General features: G+C 38.2%; 1 non-coding gene across 1 annotated transcript; it reads right to left on the bottom strand.

The window, feature by feature from the left end:
* Positions 1 to 3,988: 3,988 nt before the first annotated feature.
* LOC140894038 (small nucleolar RNA R71) lies at positions 3,989 to 4,094 on the bottom strand. Its single transcript, XR_012153592.1, has one exon. It is a non-coding gene; the product is annotated as a small nucleolar RNA R71 (small nucleolar RNA).
* Positions 4,095 to 15,794: the final 11,700 nt, after the last annotated feature.

The raw sequence follows: 15,794 nt of genomic DNA, 5'->3' as shown, positions 1-15,794 counted from the left end.
CAGGCCCACTTTTATTACATATGACAATCATATTGGGCTATAAACCAAGCCCATTAATAAACACCAACAACAATAAGACAAATGTAAATCACCTAACATACACCTAAAACATTGGTCATGGCAATCGATCATCCTTTATCCATTAATTAATTCAATAATTAAATAATTGGATAAACATGCAAAGGCATCATAATTTAAAAGATAAAATCATATTTTATCTTATCCATCCATAAGATCATATCTTATCATCAATTGTACCAAAATAATTAATTTTATAAAATTTAATTTTAACGGATAAAATTTATAAATTTTCTAAAAATTCAAATTTATCCAAAAATCAATTTTAAAATTTTCGGACTCAAACAATTCGATCCGATGCCTCGTGAACCAATCAAAAACAATTTTCGATCGGATCAAAAACTAGAATTTCAAAAATTAAAATTTTAATTAAAAATTAAAAAATAATTTTTCCGGGCTGCACGGGACAATCCCGGGCAGCCCGCGCCCCAAAAAGGGGCCCGGGCTGGGCAGCGACGATCGCTGCCCCTTGGGAAGCGATGCTCCCTGCCCGATTTGCCCATTAAAATTTAATTTTAAATTTTTGTTTTGTTTCAAAAAAACCGAGGCTTAAAAATTTTGTACAATCGATTAATTTAATTGTTTGATCTGAGCAACCTGGCTCTGATATCACTGTTGGAAAACTATTTTCAGATCAATTAGAATTGATACCCGATGCAGCGGAAGTTTAAAAATTTATTTTATTAATATGGAACTATTCCATATATGGGTATCAAAACTTTACGATTAAATTTGTGTAAGTAAAACAAATAATCACTATTAAATATTTTACCTTAAAATCTCGAAGCGAGATTATGGACACCAACAGAATTTAATCTGCTCTTGTTGTATATCCCAGGAACTGATGAATGAACGTTTCTTCAATCAAGTCCACGAATAGAAAACAAAACCCTCTGATTGACTGCACTAGAAATCAATCAGAAGTTTGCGTAGAGAATAAACAGATATGATCTGTTAATTCAGATTGTAATTTTTCACAAAAATCACAACCCGAATTTTCTCCAAAAGGGACAGAGGATTTCGAAAATCCCCTTGAATAATATAGGCTGAAATTCGAAAATTGCAAGACTGAAAATCTTATGGAATTTTCGAACACTACAGTATATTTATAGATAATTTCTAGTTATAATTGTATCAGGACTCTAACTCCTTAAAGCCCACAATCCATAACTTAAGTCCAACAAGCCAAGCCTGTTGTTATAGAAATTAATATAAAATTCATCGTGACTCCGATTGATAAACTGATTTCACCAATGTGCACAGAAACCATTTCTGCATCTTTTAGAGTCAAGATAATTTTTCTGAATCCGAATTCAGTGATTTCCAAAAATGCCCATCCCTATGTCATTTTAGGAAATCTCACTCCCTTTAGTTAAGAAGTCCAACTTCTCTTTCATTAAATTTAACTCTTTAAATTTAACTATCTCTACGGGGTTTTAGTAATCCATTACTTGTGTAACCCTCAATGGTTCAGGAATACAGCTAGCCGTGGGCTCATAACTCCTTGTGACTCGGAACAACAATTTTCGACTTACCCATCGAATCATGGTAAGAGCGCCTAGCAACATCACCCCATGATTCCCTAGGTATTACTGATAGTGCCTACAAGAACCAGTAGATTTTGGTTAGCGTACACTACGGTCCCTTCATCCATATATCCCGATCGAATCAAAAACCATTGGTATATCGTGAGTTGTTCGAGATTCGATAACTATGCATAATATCTTGGAGATCTATTAGTGACATCGCATGTGTTACTAGGAAAACCCATTAACCTAAAACACATCATGTACTCTGGCGAGAGATTCGTCACACTAATATCTCCTCAGATTTTATAGGATATCCACACTCGCAAGTATGTGGTGAATCCTTGACAACATAGCATCGACTCCTATATGTGTCGTAACTGTACCCAATCCCGACATCTGATGACCCCAATAGAGTCGGTAAACGAGTCAAAGTACAGTACTACCATATAGAGTCTCAATGATATTTCAAGTAATAAGGACTAATGGTGTACAACCAAAACCGCAGACTTTATCCACTCGATAAGTGATAACCACTTGGAAAGTCCGAATAGGGTAGTTCGATCATTCATCATATGAATATCCATTTGCATGCTTTGAACATCTCTATGTTCCATATCAATGAAACGTGGTACTCGGCATCGCAAATGCTAGTCTCAATCTCGAGCGATCCTTATCCTTATTTGCGGACGGCTCAATTGACTAAGAACTGTTTAGAATATACAGTGACTATAAGATGTGTTTCATGATAGCCATCCCCATGTTCTACCACATCTTACATATACTATAGTATATCAAGGTCTTTATCAAAACAACAATAATATATCATAATATAACAATATGAAGAAAGATAAAGTCAATGCCATTATAAAAGTGTAAATTATATTAAACAAAAGATTGTTTTACATAGAGTCATAAAAGCCCTTAGCCACAAGTTGGCTAACTGGGAACCCACTCTTTCAAGAAAGACTTCGAATTTGTTATCTTTACTTTATTTATTATTTTTGAGATTGAATTATGTTTGAATTTCTGAACATGATTTATGTTGCTATGAATTTTATTATGAACTAAACTTTTTAAGTCTAGAGGTCGATGTAGCCTGGTCAAGACATATTTATGAATTTTTGATTTTAATGAATTGAGTTCTTCTAAATTAATTGTGATTCTAGGTTTGATAGTCTTTTCAATTTACTGGCCATAATATTTATTCAGAATCCGGCACTCGGGAAAGGGGATTTAGAATAGGATCAATAGAATTCACACTTTTAATTGTTTATATGACTCGGGAGAGCTTATAACTTTAACAGAACCTAAAAAGAACATTGTTTCACACATATCATTACCAGTAGATTTTTTATAGGGATATTGAAATCGATCTGTAATTGATACATTCTATTTGATACTCGGGAGGGAAATAGTATTATCTATGTGTTCTTGGTTATTAATTTAAATGAATTCATGAAAATAGATTGATTGGGATTGAATATTGTTGAGACCAGGTGAAATCAAACCTCTAGACTATTTTTCTCTGATTGATAATCTCTAAAGGATTGTGTTTGTGCGCGCTTTTCAATTTTCTCTATTTATTTAATTTGTCATAAACCCCTCTAAAGTTTAATTTTCTAAATAAAATTAAGACTATTTTAATTACAAGTATTGAATATTTTCAAATTATTCCTTGTGGGATCGACACTCTCTCTTTCACTTTACTAAAACTTGACACTCGTACGCTTGCGAGTATTTTTCACAACAAGTTTTTGGCGCCGTTGCCGGGGAGTAATTTTGATTATTTTTTAATCTTGTTACCAATTAGTCGAAGTTTTAATTTAGAGTTTTCTTTATTTTAATTTAAGTACTAATAAATTGCTATTGTTCTTAATTGCAGTTTATGCAAAGATCTCAAAGTGCGAATTCTTTGCTCTTTGATCCAGAGATTGAACGACCTGCACGAGCTTTGATAAGAGCTAGGAGAGAAGAACAACTTAACATGGCTGAAGAAAATGTTATTGAATTTCCCTTGGTGCCAATTAGAGATCATTTCAGGCCGACGATACAGGCTCACTATTCTGGAATCGCTCGAGGGACAATAAATGCCAACAACTTTGAGTTGAAGCCGTCATTAAATAACATGGTTCAGCAGAACCAATTCAATGGAACTGCCACTGCTGATCCTCATTTACACTTGCGCACTTTTCTAGAGATTACTGATACTGTTAAAATAAATGGTGTTTTTGAGGATACAATACGCTTACGTTTGTTTCCTTTTTCTCTCAGGGACAAGGCATGGAGTTGGCTGCAGGCATTGCCGCTAGGATGCATAACAACTTGGGAAGGCATGGCTGTGAAATTCTTATAGAAATTCTTTCCACCATCCAAAGCAACCCAGCTGAGGATTGAGATCAGTGCCTTTCAACAGCATGATTCAGAACAGCTATATGAGGCATGGGAAAGGTACAAAGATTTTTTAAGGCATTGTCCTAATCATAATATTGCAGATTGGGAAGAAATAGAGTTTTTCTACAATGGATTAAATACGCATACAAGAATGTCGGTGGACTCTGCTGCTGGAGGTACCATATTTGCCAAGGACCCCGTTCAGGCTTATGATATGCTGTAACAGATGACTATCGATAGTTATCAATGGACATCTGAACGTACGGGAGTCAAGAAGGGAGTGTACAGTGTGGATCCTCTTACATCCATTACTGCATAGTTATCTGCGTTGAGTACACAAGTTGCTTCTCTGAACAAGGTGAATATCGCAGAACCTGCAGGTGTATCAGTTGCCATAGAAGAATCTCATCCACCTGAGGAAGCTCAATATTTCAATCCCAGAGGCTATGGAAACTATCGAGGTAACCCTCCTCCTAATACTTATCATCCTGGTTTACGTAACCATGAAAACTTTTCTTATGCCAACAACAAGAATGTGTTGAAACCCCCTCCGGGATTCAATACAAATCAAGGGAAAGGTAAAGCATCGTTGGAGGATGTGGTGTCTACATTTGTTACTGAATCTAACAAGCGGATGTCGAGGACTGAAACTCGAATGGACAGCATGGAGACACACATGTGCAATTTGGGAGCTATGATAAAATCCATGGAGACATAGATTGGATAGCTTGCACATGCTTTGAAGGATCAAAACAGAGGGCAGTTTCCCAGCAATACTGAAGTGAATCCAAAAGAGCAATGCAAAGCAGTTGAGTTAAGAAGTGGGAAGAAGTTAGAAGCTGAAGAGAAGTGCAGAGAAAAATAAGTAGAAGAACCAGTGGCTGAAGAAATTGTGGTTGAAGATCCCAAGAAGGAATCTGAATCTAAACCGATGTACAAGCCACAACTTCCATACCCACAGCGATTTAAGAAGAAGGCACTTGATGAGCAATTTTCCAAGTTTATAGATATCTTTAAAAGATACACATCAATATTCCATTTGCAGATGCCTTGGAACAAATGCCTAACTATGCAAAGTTCATCAAAGATGTAATGTCCAAGAAGAAGAGATTGCAAGACAATGAAGTGGTGAATTTGACAGAAGAGTGTAGTGCAATCCTGCAGAAAAAATTGCCACAAAAGCTTAAGAATCCAGGGAGTTTTACTATCCCTTGTTTTATTGGTGGTTCTAAAGTTAATCGAGCTTTATGTGATTTAGGAGCAAGTATTAATTTGATGCCTTTTTCTGTCTACAGGACTTTAGAGCTTGGAGAAGTCAGGGCAACCACCATCACTTTACAGTTGGCTGATCGGAGTCTCACATATCCTCGAGGTATTGTAGAGGATGTTTTGGTGAAGGTCGACAAATTCATATTTCCCGCAGATTTCGTAATTTTAGACATGGATGAAGATGAAGAAACTCCTTTGATCTTTGGACGACCCTTTCTAGCTACTGCACGCGCACTGATCGATGTCCATAAAGGAGAGCTCACACTTCGCGTTGGTGGTGAAGCTGTGATTTTCAACATTTATCATACCATGAGGGGGCCAAGCGAGGTGAGTACATGCAAGAGCATTGAAATTGTTAATTCTCATAATTCCTTTTCATGTGCAGGAAGTACTGACCCACTAGAAAGGTGTTTGGTGGCGGACGAGGTGGTTGATAGGGAAGAATATTGGGAGTTACATGAACAAAAAGTATTCCTAGACAGCGCTCCGAAATAAAAAATGGTGAGTTCTAAGGAATCTGATGCATTGGAAAATAGTGCACCTGAGGTATCTCCTGAAACTCATGATCTGAAAGCATTGCCTGCGCACCTATGTTATGAATTCCTTGGTGAAAATTCTACTTGTCCTGTTATTATATCTGCTCATTTGTCTGCTGTAGAAAAAGATAAATTGTTGCGAGTTCTGAGAAAATTTAAAACTGCTTTAGGGTGGTCAATTTCTGACATTAAGGGTATTAGTCCAACAATTTTCATGCATAAAATTTTGATGGAAGAGTCTTATACTCCTTATGTTGATCATCAGAGGCGGTTGAATCCTGCCATGAAAGAGGTAGTTAAGAAAAAAGTTTTAAAGTTGTTGAATGCGGGAGTGATTTATGCTATTTCTGATAGTAGTTGGGTATCTCCGGTTCAAGTGGTGCCTAAGAAGGGTGGGATTACTGTAGTTAAAAACGAAAATAATGATTTAATCTCCACACGTACAGTAACTGGCTGGCGACTTTGTATAGACTATAAGAAGTTGAACAAAGCTACTCGTAAGGATCATTTTCCACTTCCTTTCATTGATCAAATGCTTGATATACTTTCTGGTTATTGCTATTACTACTTCTTAGATGGTTATTCAGGTTATAATCAAATTGCTATAGCACCAGAGGATCAGGAGAAGACTACTTTTACGTGTCCCTATGGCACGTTTGCTTTCAGGAGGATGCTTTTGGATTGTGTAATGCACCTGCAACTTTTCAGCGGTGTATGATGGCGATTTTTGCAGATATGGTGGAGGACGTGATGGAAGTTTTTATGGATGACTTTTCCGTATTTGGTACCTCTTTTGATCATTGCTTGCATAATTTGTCTCTTGTTTTGCAGAGGTGCCAGGAAAAGAATTTAGTGCTAAATTGGGAAAAATGCCACTTTATGGTTCAAGAGGACATTATCCTTGGACATAAAGTGTCATCCAATGGATTAGAGGTGGATCGAGCTAAAGTGGTTGCAATTGAGAAGCTTCCACCTCCGAAGAACATAAAGGGCATCAGAAATTTTTTAGGCCATGCAGGGTTTTATCGGCGTTTCATCAAGGATTTTTCTAAAATCACAAAACCCCTGTGTAAATTACTTGAAAAAGATTCTACATTCATTTTTGATGATGATTGTTTGCAGGACTTTGAAAAGATCAAGACGGCGTTGACCACAACACTCATCATGATTGCACCGGATTGGAAGGAGCCCTTTGAGCTTATGTGTGATGCTAGTGACTATGCAGTGGGCGCTGTATTAGGCCAGAGGAGAGATAAGATTTTCAGAGCCATATATTATGCCAGCCGCACCATGGATGCCGCCCAGCAAAACTACACTACTACAGAAAAAGAGATGCTTGCAGTAGTTTTTGCTTTTGATAAATTCCGTCCATATTTAATTGGTACTAAAGTAGTTGTTTATACTGACCATGCAGCGATTCGCTACTTGTTTGCCAAAAAGGACGCTAAGCCACTCTTGATAAGGTGGATCCTACTGTTACAAGAGTTTGAATTTGAAATCAAGGATAAGAAGGGAATTGAAAATCAAGTTGCAGATCACTTATCGAGATTGGAGTTAGAGAACGTGAAGGAGGAGGAAAGCATAAAGAAACTGTTTCCGGATGAACAGATCTTTGAGGTAAGTTCCTATACCCCTTGGTTTGCTGAGATAGCGAATTTTTTGTCTTATGCGACATCAAAAGAAGAAGTTTTTCCATGACGTTAAGTTCTACTTATGGGATGATCCCTATGTTTTCAAACGTTGTGCTGATCAAGTGATTAGACGATGTGTGGCGGGGCAAGAGGCAGCTGAAATTTTGGAACAATGCCATTCCTCTCCCTATGGAGGACATTTTGGAGCCACCCGAACTGCCGCTAAGGTATTACAATCTGGTTTTTATTGGCCTACGTTATTTAAATATAGTTATACCTTAGTGAAATCATGTGATAAGTGCCAGAGAACGGGAAATATTTCTAGAAAGCATGAATTACCCCTCACAAACATTTTAGAAGTTGAATTATTTGATGTGTGGGGTATTGATTTTATGGGTCCTTTTCCCCCTTCTTTTGGCTACACTTATATCCTATTAGCAGTGGATTATGTGTCGAAATGGGTGGAAGCAATTGCCACCTCTACTAATGATGCTCGTGTTGTAGTAAAATTTTTGAAAAAGAACATTTTTACACGGTTTGGGACATCATGAGCAATAATCAGTGATGAAGGTATGCACTTTTGTAATAAAATTTTTAATACCTTGCTCGCTAAGTATGGTGTCAGGCATAAGGTGGCGTGTGCATATCATCCGCAAACCAATGGTCAAGCGGAAATTTTTAACCGAGAAATCAAGCAAGTATTAGAGAAGACGGTGAAGACGAATAGAAAAGATTGGGCACTCAAGCTGGATGACGCATTATGGGCATATCCCACTGCGTTTAAAACACCGATTGGGATGTCACCGTATAGGTTGGTGTTTGGTAAGGCATGTCATTTGCTCTTGGAGTTAGAGCATAAAGCATTTTGGGCGGTCAAGAAGATGAATATGGATATCGAAGCATCGGGGGAGTTACGTAAATTACAATTGACAGAATTGGACGAGTTTCGAAATGATGCATATGAGAATGCCAAGATCTACAAGGAGCAAACAAAGAAGTGGCATGATAAGAACATTGTATCTCGCGAATGCGAACCAGGTCAGAAAGTATTGTTATTTAACTCCCATCTAAAATTATTTCCAGAAAAATTGATGTCCAGATGGTCTGGACCATTTATGGTGGAGAAGGTATATCCGCACGGTGCGATTGAGCTGCGATGTACAGATGGAAGAATATTCAAAGTGAACGGGCAAAGGGTGAAACATTATTATGGTACTGAAGTACGAAGTACTGAGAGTACTCTCCTCACAGACCCGGCTTAAAACTGGTGCAAGTCCGGCTGAGGACTATAAAACAAGCGCTAAATGGGAGGCAACCCATTTGTCCTTTTAGTTTTAATTTTGTCTTTTCGGTTTCTGCTTTGCATTTTGTCATTTTCTTGTTAGTTATTTTTTTCTTCATTTATTTCATTTTCAGGAACCATTTCCAAAATGTCACGCGCGCCCGCGTGTCCCGAAAATAACAACTGAATAACTGGTCCAGACGGTTATGCGCGCCCGCCTCTCCTATGGCGCGCCCGCGCGTGAAGAAATGTCAATCTCAAAGTTATTTACAGTGCACTATGTGCGCCCGCTTCACTTTAGGCGCGCCCGCGCCTGAAAATAATGAACACAAGTGCAGTTCTATAGAGTGCTATGCACGGGCGCTGGTCACTGGTGTGCGCCCGCGCGTCGATTTACGAATAAAAAGAACATGAGCAGTGCACTATGCGCGCCCGCCTTACCTGACACGTACCCGCCTCGACTGAACTTATTGCCCGATTTCTTCCCTTCTTTCTCTCATTCCCTTTTCTATTTTTACCTTATATTTCCTTTTCTTCCAACTCTTTTTCTCTCCAAAATGCCGTTTTTTCTCCATCTCTTCCTCTATTGTAATTTTTTCCCCCTTTTATCTCTGTATTTTTGTTCTTTTCTCTCAATTCGTCCTCTTTACCTTCTAAATTTTCGTTTCCTCTAATCTCTAATTTCTCGTTCAAGGGTGGGGCATCAAGCTTGGTGCAAGGCTATACTTTTCTGGGTTATTGTGGAGTTTTCTCTTGCTCCAGTGGTAAGTTCTCTGTTCACGTGTGTGCCCACTTTTCTGTTTATTGGGTTCTTGAATTGGAAGGAGCTTTTGGAGTGGATTTGTCATTGCGGGGGGTGAATTGATTGTCGTAGTTGTTACATTGAAGTGTAGAGGTGGTGTGACTGGAATTATTAGTTGTGGGTATCAAGATTGTTGAATTGTTCTTGTGAATTGCAAGTTCATATTGTGCCTGCCAAGTGTTTGATTTATGGCTCCTAAGAAGAAAACGAAGTTGGGGGAATCTTCATCTTCCACCCCTGATTTTGATAATCATCGTTTTTGGAATCCAACGGCCGAAGCAAATTATCAAGAGTTGCTTTCTAAGAATATTTTGCCTGAGAGAGGATTTGACACTACCGTTGGTTTTGAGCCAAATGGAATTATTAGAAGCAATGTCGGGGATGAGGCGATACAGCGTCAATGGCTTCAATTTGTTAAGCAGCCTCAAGAAGCTGTAATTTCAGTGGTGCGAGAGTTCTATGCCAATCTAAAAGTTAAACACGTTGACTTCAAAGTATTAGTCAGAGGACACATGGTACCGTTTGATTCGGTTGCAATTAATACTCTCTTTCAGATTCCGCCAATAGACAATGATGAGTATGTGGCATATCGATCTGGGGACATTGATTATGATGCTATTATCCAATCTATCTGTGTCGAGGGAGCTGTGTGGAGATTGGGAAGTGATTTTAAACCTTCCAATTTGCGAAAGGTTGATTTGAAAAGTGATGCCAAGAGATGGTACGCTCTTGTCTGTGCTCGACTGAAGCCCACAGACCATGATCATGAGGTCACATGTGAAAGGGTGATTCTTGTTTATTGCATCGTGGAAGGAATGGCTATGGATTTGGGCCGTATCTGTCAAGAGACGATTCAAAATGTGTTTACTGGTCGATCAAGGGGGGGCCTTGCTTTGCCTTCCATTATTACTGATTTGTGTGAAGAAGTGGGGGTTGATTGGAGCCCGACTGAAGAGTTGTTGAAGCCCACGACTCTCATACCTGGTGGTTCTTCGTCCTCTCGCCACCAATATGCTAGTGAACAAAGATAACGTGCGGCTAGAAGATCTTTCAATGCGCGAGCTGCTGCTAGTCGAGCTTCTGCATCACAGTCTGCGACGCCTCCTTCTTTGGAAGCGCGGGTTACATCCATTGAGGAAGGTTTGCGCCAACATCGTCAAGAATTCCATCACTTTCAGCAAAGACATGACGTTTTCATAGATTACATGATGAGATTCACTGGTGCATTAAGCCACCAATTTCCTCAAGCGGCGAGTTTGGCTCATCCTTTTCCCCCTTATCCTCAGTGGCCACCTACTTTTGGTACTTCAAACCCGACACCTGCTGTTGATAGTCACGATATGAGTGATGACAGCGACGACCACTGACGGTCGTCTTTTGCGGTACATGTCCTATTTCTTTCTTGTTTAAATCATTGAGGACACTGATTGTACCAAGTTTGGGGGGATTTTTCTTTGTAATTCCAAAGTGTTGAATTTGTTTTTATTCCTTTTTGTGTGTTTTGTTTTAGTTTGTTTTTGTTTATTGTGTTCAGTCTTCTGTATTGTGTAGTGGTGGGATGCATTTGCGAGATTGGATTAGTTTGTGAGGTTGTGAAAGGGTGAATTGTTGAGTGAATGTGAGTTACATCCAAGAAACCATGAAAGAAATGAAAATACATTGGCCAATGATGCAAATGATTTTTTTTAGCTTTACTCCATGATTGAACTAAAAGAATTTTTATCGGTAAACCACTGAGATGAATGAATCCCTATACATTCTGTGCTTTTGCTTAAGTCTGAATTAAAACATACAAACATAGAAGTGAATGAGGCAATTCTTGAGATCTTTGGGCTTGATTTTTATTGGAAGTATTGTATCCTTAGTTGCCCTTCGAGCTTTCACAAGATATACATGAGTACTTTAGGTACGTGATCTGAGTTGAAAATCATCGTTTTCTGTTAATGATTATTTCTTTTCTGCACTGGTTAAAATTTGTGTGATTTACTTGTGAATTGAGATTGTCTAGAACTAGTTCGGACACCCTTTGAGGCGCAATACGGGCAATACTGAGATTAGGGATGATTTAGGCATTTTTTTTCTGAATTCGTTTGAGCCTTTCAAGCTACCTTATTAATTTTATCCATAGTACCTTGTTTGAGCTTTATCTGAAAATCGAATGGCATGCATGTAAACGTGTGATTATACCCCCATTCGTAATTATTTCAAGGTCCTACATTGACTATCTAAATAGCCTATACACTAATTCCTACCTTTAAGGGAGTAATTTGAATGCTAAATTGTTATATGCTCCTAGTTGATATTTTTGTGAAAATGGAATGGTGTGATGGTGAATTGAAAAGAAAAAAATGAAAAGAGGTAGTAGGAAAGAAGAAAAAAAAATGTGGTAGAGAGTTGAAAAAATTCTGAAAAGAAGAGTTATGAAAGAGTTGTGAAAAAACAAATATTTGAGAAATGAAGTGGATTGAAATAGTGTGAAATTGTAAATGAAAAAAGGAGTTGAAATTAGATTAAACATAGAAATATGAATTACTCCTTTATTTGAATTCTTATCCTTCATTTGTAGCCATGATCCAGACCTTACATTATAAGCTAATTAAGTCCTATTGACCGAATCTCAGTTGCCCAATATACTAGTGAAGAAGGGTTGCGAGAATCTAGCCTATGGATGATTGATTGACACTCTTAATGAATATGAATTTTTGACCGAAACACGCACACAAGTTTCTTTTGTGAAATAACCTGATTTTTGCGTGTGTTTCAAAAGTAATTATCCTGTGTTTGATCCTTTCACCTGTTAAAGTCCTCCTGATCTATGAATGTGTGAATTGAGTTAGATAAGAGTATTTTGCACGTGAGTTGCGGGATTTGTAAGTTTTGGAGGTCACTAGCTTGTGTTTGAAAAATGATAGTTTGATATGATTGGATTAAATTTTCTGAATATTTTGCTAAGGTCATTGTTTCATAGTATTTCTTGGTTGGACTTGATTTGTTGAGTGGAATAGTTAGTGTTTTGTGTTTGAGGCTTGAATGGTTTTGCTCGGGACTAGCAAACATTTAAGTTTGGGGGAATTTGATAAGTGCCTTTTGTGCACGTAATTTGTGTTGATATTATTGGATAATTGCTTGGTTTCGAGCTGAATTATGTGGAAGTTGTTGTTGTTTTTGTTGGATGTCAGGAATTACAGGAAATAATAGAAGAAATCATAGAAGACAAGAAAAGAGCGAAGCAAGCGAAGATGGTTCGTAGTTTGAAGAAACCTGGACAGACGACTATACGCGCCCGCGCCTGTCGTGGTGCGCCCGCGCGTCAACTGAAGTGAAACTCAACAATTTTTCCACAGGAAGCTATGCGCGCCCGCGCTTGGTGTGGTGTGCCCGCGCGTGAAGTCGAGTTACTAAGTGTCTGAGACAGTGTACTATGCGCGCCCGCCTCTCCTGTGGTGCGCTCGCGCGTCATAGTCTGTATGACGAAGTGTTGTGTTTAATTTTGGGAATTTTTGGATACTTTTGGAAGGTGTTTGGACGAATCTTAAGGGCGTATTTAAGGGTTTTTCAGACCTAATGAGAGCTATTAAGCGGCCACTACACAAAAATAATCTTGAGAGAAAAGTCGTTAAAGTTTCGATCGAGATTTGGAGTGGCTTGGAACGAAGACGAAGACTTTTCAATCGGACACGGAAGAAAGACTTCGGATTTGTTATCTTTACTTTATTTATTTCTTTTGAGATTGAATTATGTTTGAATTTCTGAACATGATTTATGTTGCTATGAATTTTATTATGAACTAAACTTTTTAAGTCTAGAGGTCGATGTAGCCTGGTCAAGACATATTTATGAATTGTTGATTTTAATGAATTGAGTTCTTCTAAATTAATTGTGATTCTAGGTTTGATAGTCTTTTCAATTTACTGGCCATAAATTGATTTGTCATATTTATTCAGAATCCGGCACTCGGGAGAGGGGATTTAGAATAGGATCAATAGAATTCACACTTTTAATTGTTTATATGACTCGGGAGAGCTTATAACTTTAATAGAACCTAAAAAGAACATTGTTTCACACATATCATTACAAGTAGATTTTAGATTTTTTATAGGGATATTGAAATCGATCTGTAATTGATACATTCTATTTGATACTCGGGAGAGGGAAATAGTATAATCTATGTGTTCTTGGTTATTAATTAAAATGAATTCATGAAAATAGATTGATTGGGATTGAATATTGTTGAGATCAGGTGAAATCAAACCTCTAGACTATTTTTCTCTGATTGATAATCTCTAAAGGATTGTGTTTGTGCGCGCTTTTCAATTTTCTCTATTTATTTAATTTGTCATAAACCCCTCTAAAGTTTAATTTTCTAAATAAAATTAAGACTATTTTAATTGCAAGTATTGAATATTTCAAATTATTCCCTGTGGGATCGACACTCTCTCTTTCACTTTACTAAAACTTGACACTTGTACGCTTGCGAGTATTTTTCTCAGGGTATAGAAAAACTCCCTGGATCCTGAAATTTTGGTGGAAGCTTCTTTTTCAGCACTGCAGAGCACTCCTCATTCAGTGTAACCTGCGTAAGATCGTTCAGCTTCTTTTTTTTCCTCAGGAAATCCTTCAGAAATCTTGCATAATTCGGCATCTGAGCTAATGCATCTGCAAAAGGTATGTTAATATGTAGTTTCTTGAAAATTTCAAGAAACTTTTTAAAATGAGAATCAAACAATAATTTCTTAGATCTTTGGGGGAAAGGTAAGGTAGAAATATAAACATTATCATCGACTTCAAATTTTGAAGTCTTACCTTTCTTACCTGCCTTTGAGGAATTTTCAGCACGCATATCCTCCTTAGACTCTGAACTTTTCGGCTCTTCCATCATCTTCTCTTTGTCCATTTGCTGCTCCTCAGACTGTTCTTGAGTTACGACCATGATAGAATTCACGCCTCTGGGATTTGGTTCAGTGTTACTTGGTAATGCTCCAGCAGGACGAGTTGATAATTGGTTTGCGATCTGACTCATCTGAATTTCTAACTTCTGCAGCATACTTTCCTAATTCTGTAACCGAGTCTTAGTTCCTGCAATGTATTTCATCATGATCTCCTTAAAGCTCGGCTTTTTTTCCTCTTTCTTGGCCTGCCAGTTCTGATTATAGTTGTTGTAGGAGTTGTACGGCTGTCGTCCATGATTTCCTGCAAAATTAGCCGTTTCCACTTCAAACAACTGATGTTCTTCTGGCTTATTCCCTTGTGCTTGATTCACTGGCGCTGTTTTCATAAGTGCCACTTGGTGTGTCAGAGCGTCGATCTTAGCATTCATGGCCATTAAAGCATCGACCTCTAGAAATCCAGCCTTCTTCTCCTTCTTCACATCCGGCCACCCAATGTTACTCTCTGCCATATTAACTATGATCTCCCATGCTTCTGCCAGCGTCTTCTTGAATAAGCATCCATCAGCAGCAGCGTCTAGCATAGATCGAACAGACTGATCAGCCTCATTGTAGAAAGTTTGAGTCTGCTGGCTCTGAGTAAGATTATGTTGAGGACACATCCTCAACATCTTTTTGAATCGAGTCCAAGCCGCATGTAGAGATTCAGCTTCCTTTTTCCTGAATGAGATGATGTCAAAAAACAGTTTTGCCATCTTCGTGGGAGGAAAATACTTGTTCAAAAAAGTCTGAACAAGTTGGTTCCATGTAGTAATAGAACCCGCAGGCAATTCATCCAGCCATTCAACAGCTTCACCTTGTAGAGAAAATGGGAATAAACGTAGTCGCACTGCATCAGATGTTACCCCATTAACCTTGAATGTGTTGCAGATCGACAGAAATCGCTCCAGATGAGCGTAGGGGTCTTCCACACAAATGCCCCCAAATCTTGCTTGCAGTTGGATCAGCTGAATAGTAGAGGGTTTCAACTCCAAATTGTTTGCCTCAACAGCGGGGCGAACGATGCTAGATCCATATCCTTCAACTGGCGGCCTAATCAGATCCCAAATAGTACGGTTGTCCGCCATGTCTTCTTCTGATTCAGATTCTATTTCAAGTACTAGATTAAGATTCTTCCTTGGTTTTCGGATCATGCTGAGCGTGCGTTCGATCTCCAAATCAAGTGGTAGAAGCTCCTTAGATCGAATGTTATGCATGCACAACAATCTAGTACCTGAAAATCACAAAGAAAATAAGAAAATTCAGAATTTTAATAAAATAAAAACAGTCTAATCTCAAGCAAAATAAAAATTCTGATATCAAAACAGTCCCCGGCAACGGCGCCAAAACT

This window comes from Henckelia pumila, chromosome 3 (genome assembly GCF_033568475.1).
Source record: "Henckelia pumila isolate YLH828 chromosome 3, ASM3356847v2, whole genome shotgun sequence".
In the NCBI taxonomy this organism is placed as follows: domain Eukaryota; kingdom Viridiplantae; phylum Streptophyta; class Magnoliopsida; order Lamiales; family Gesneriaceae; genus Henckelia; species Henckelia pumila.
This window is presented reverse-complemented; position numbering and strand designations above follow the sequence as displayed.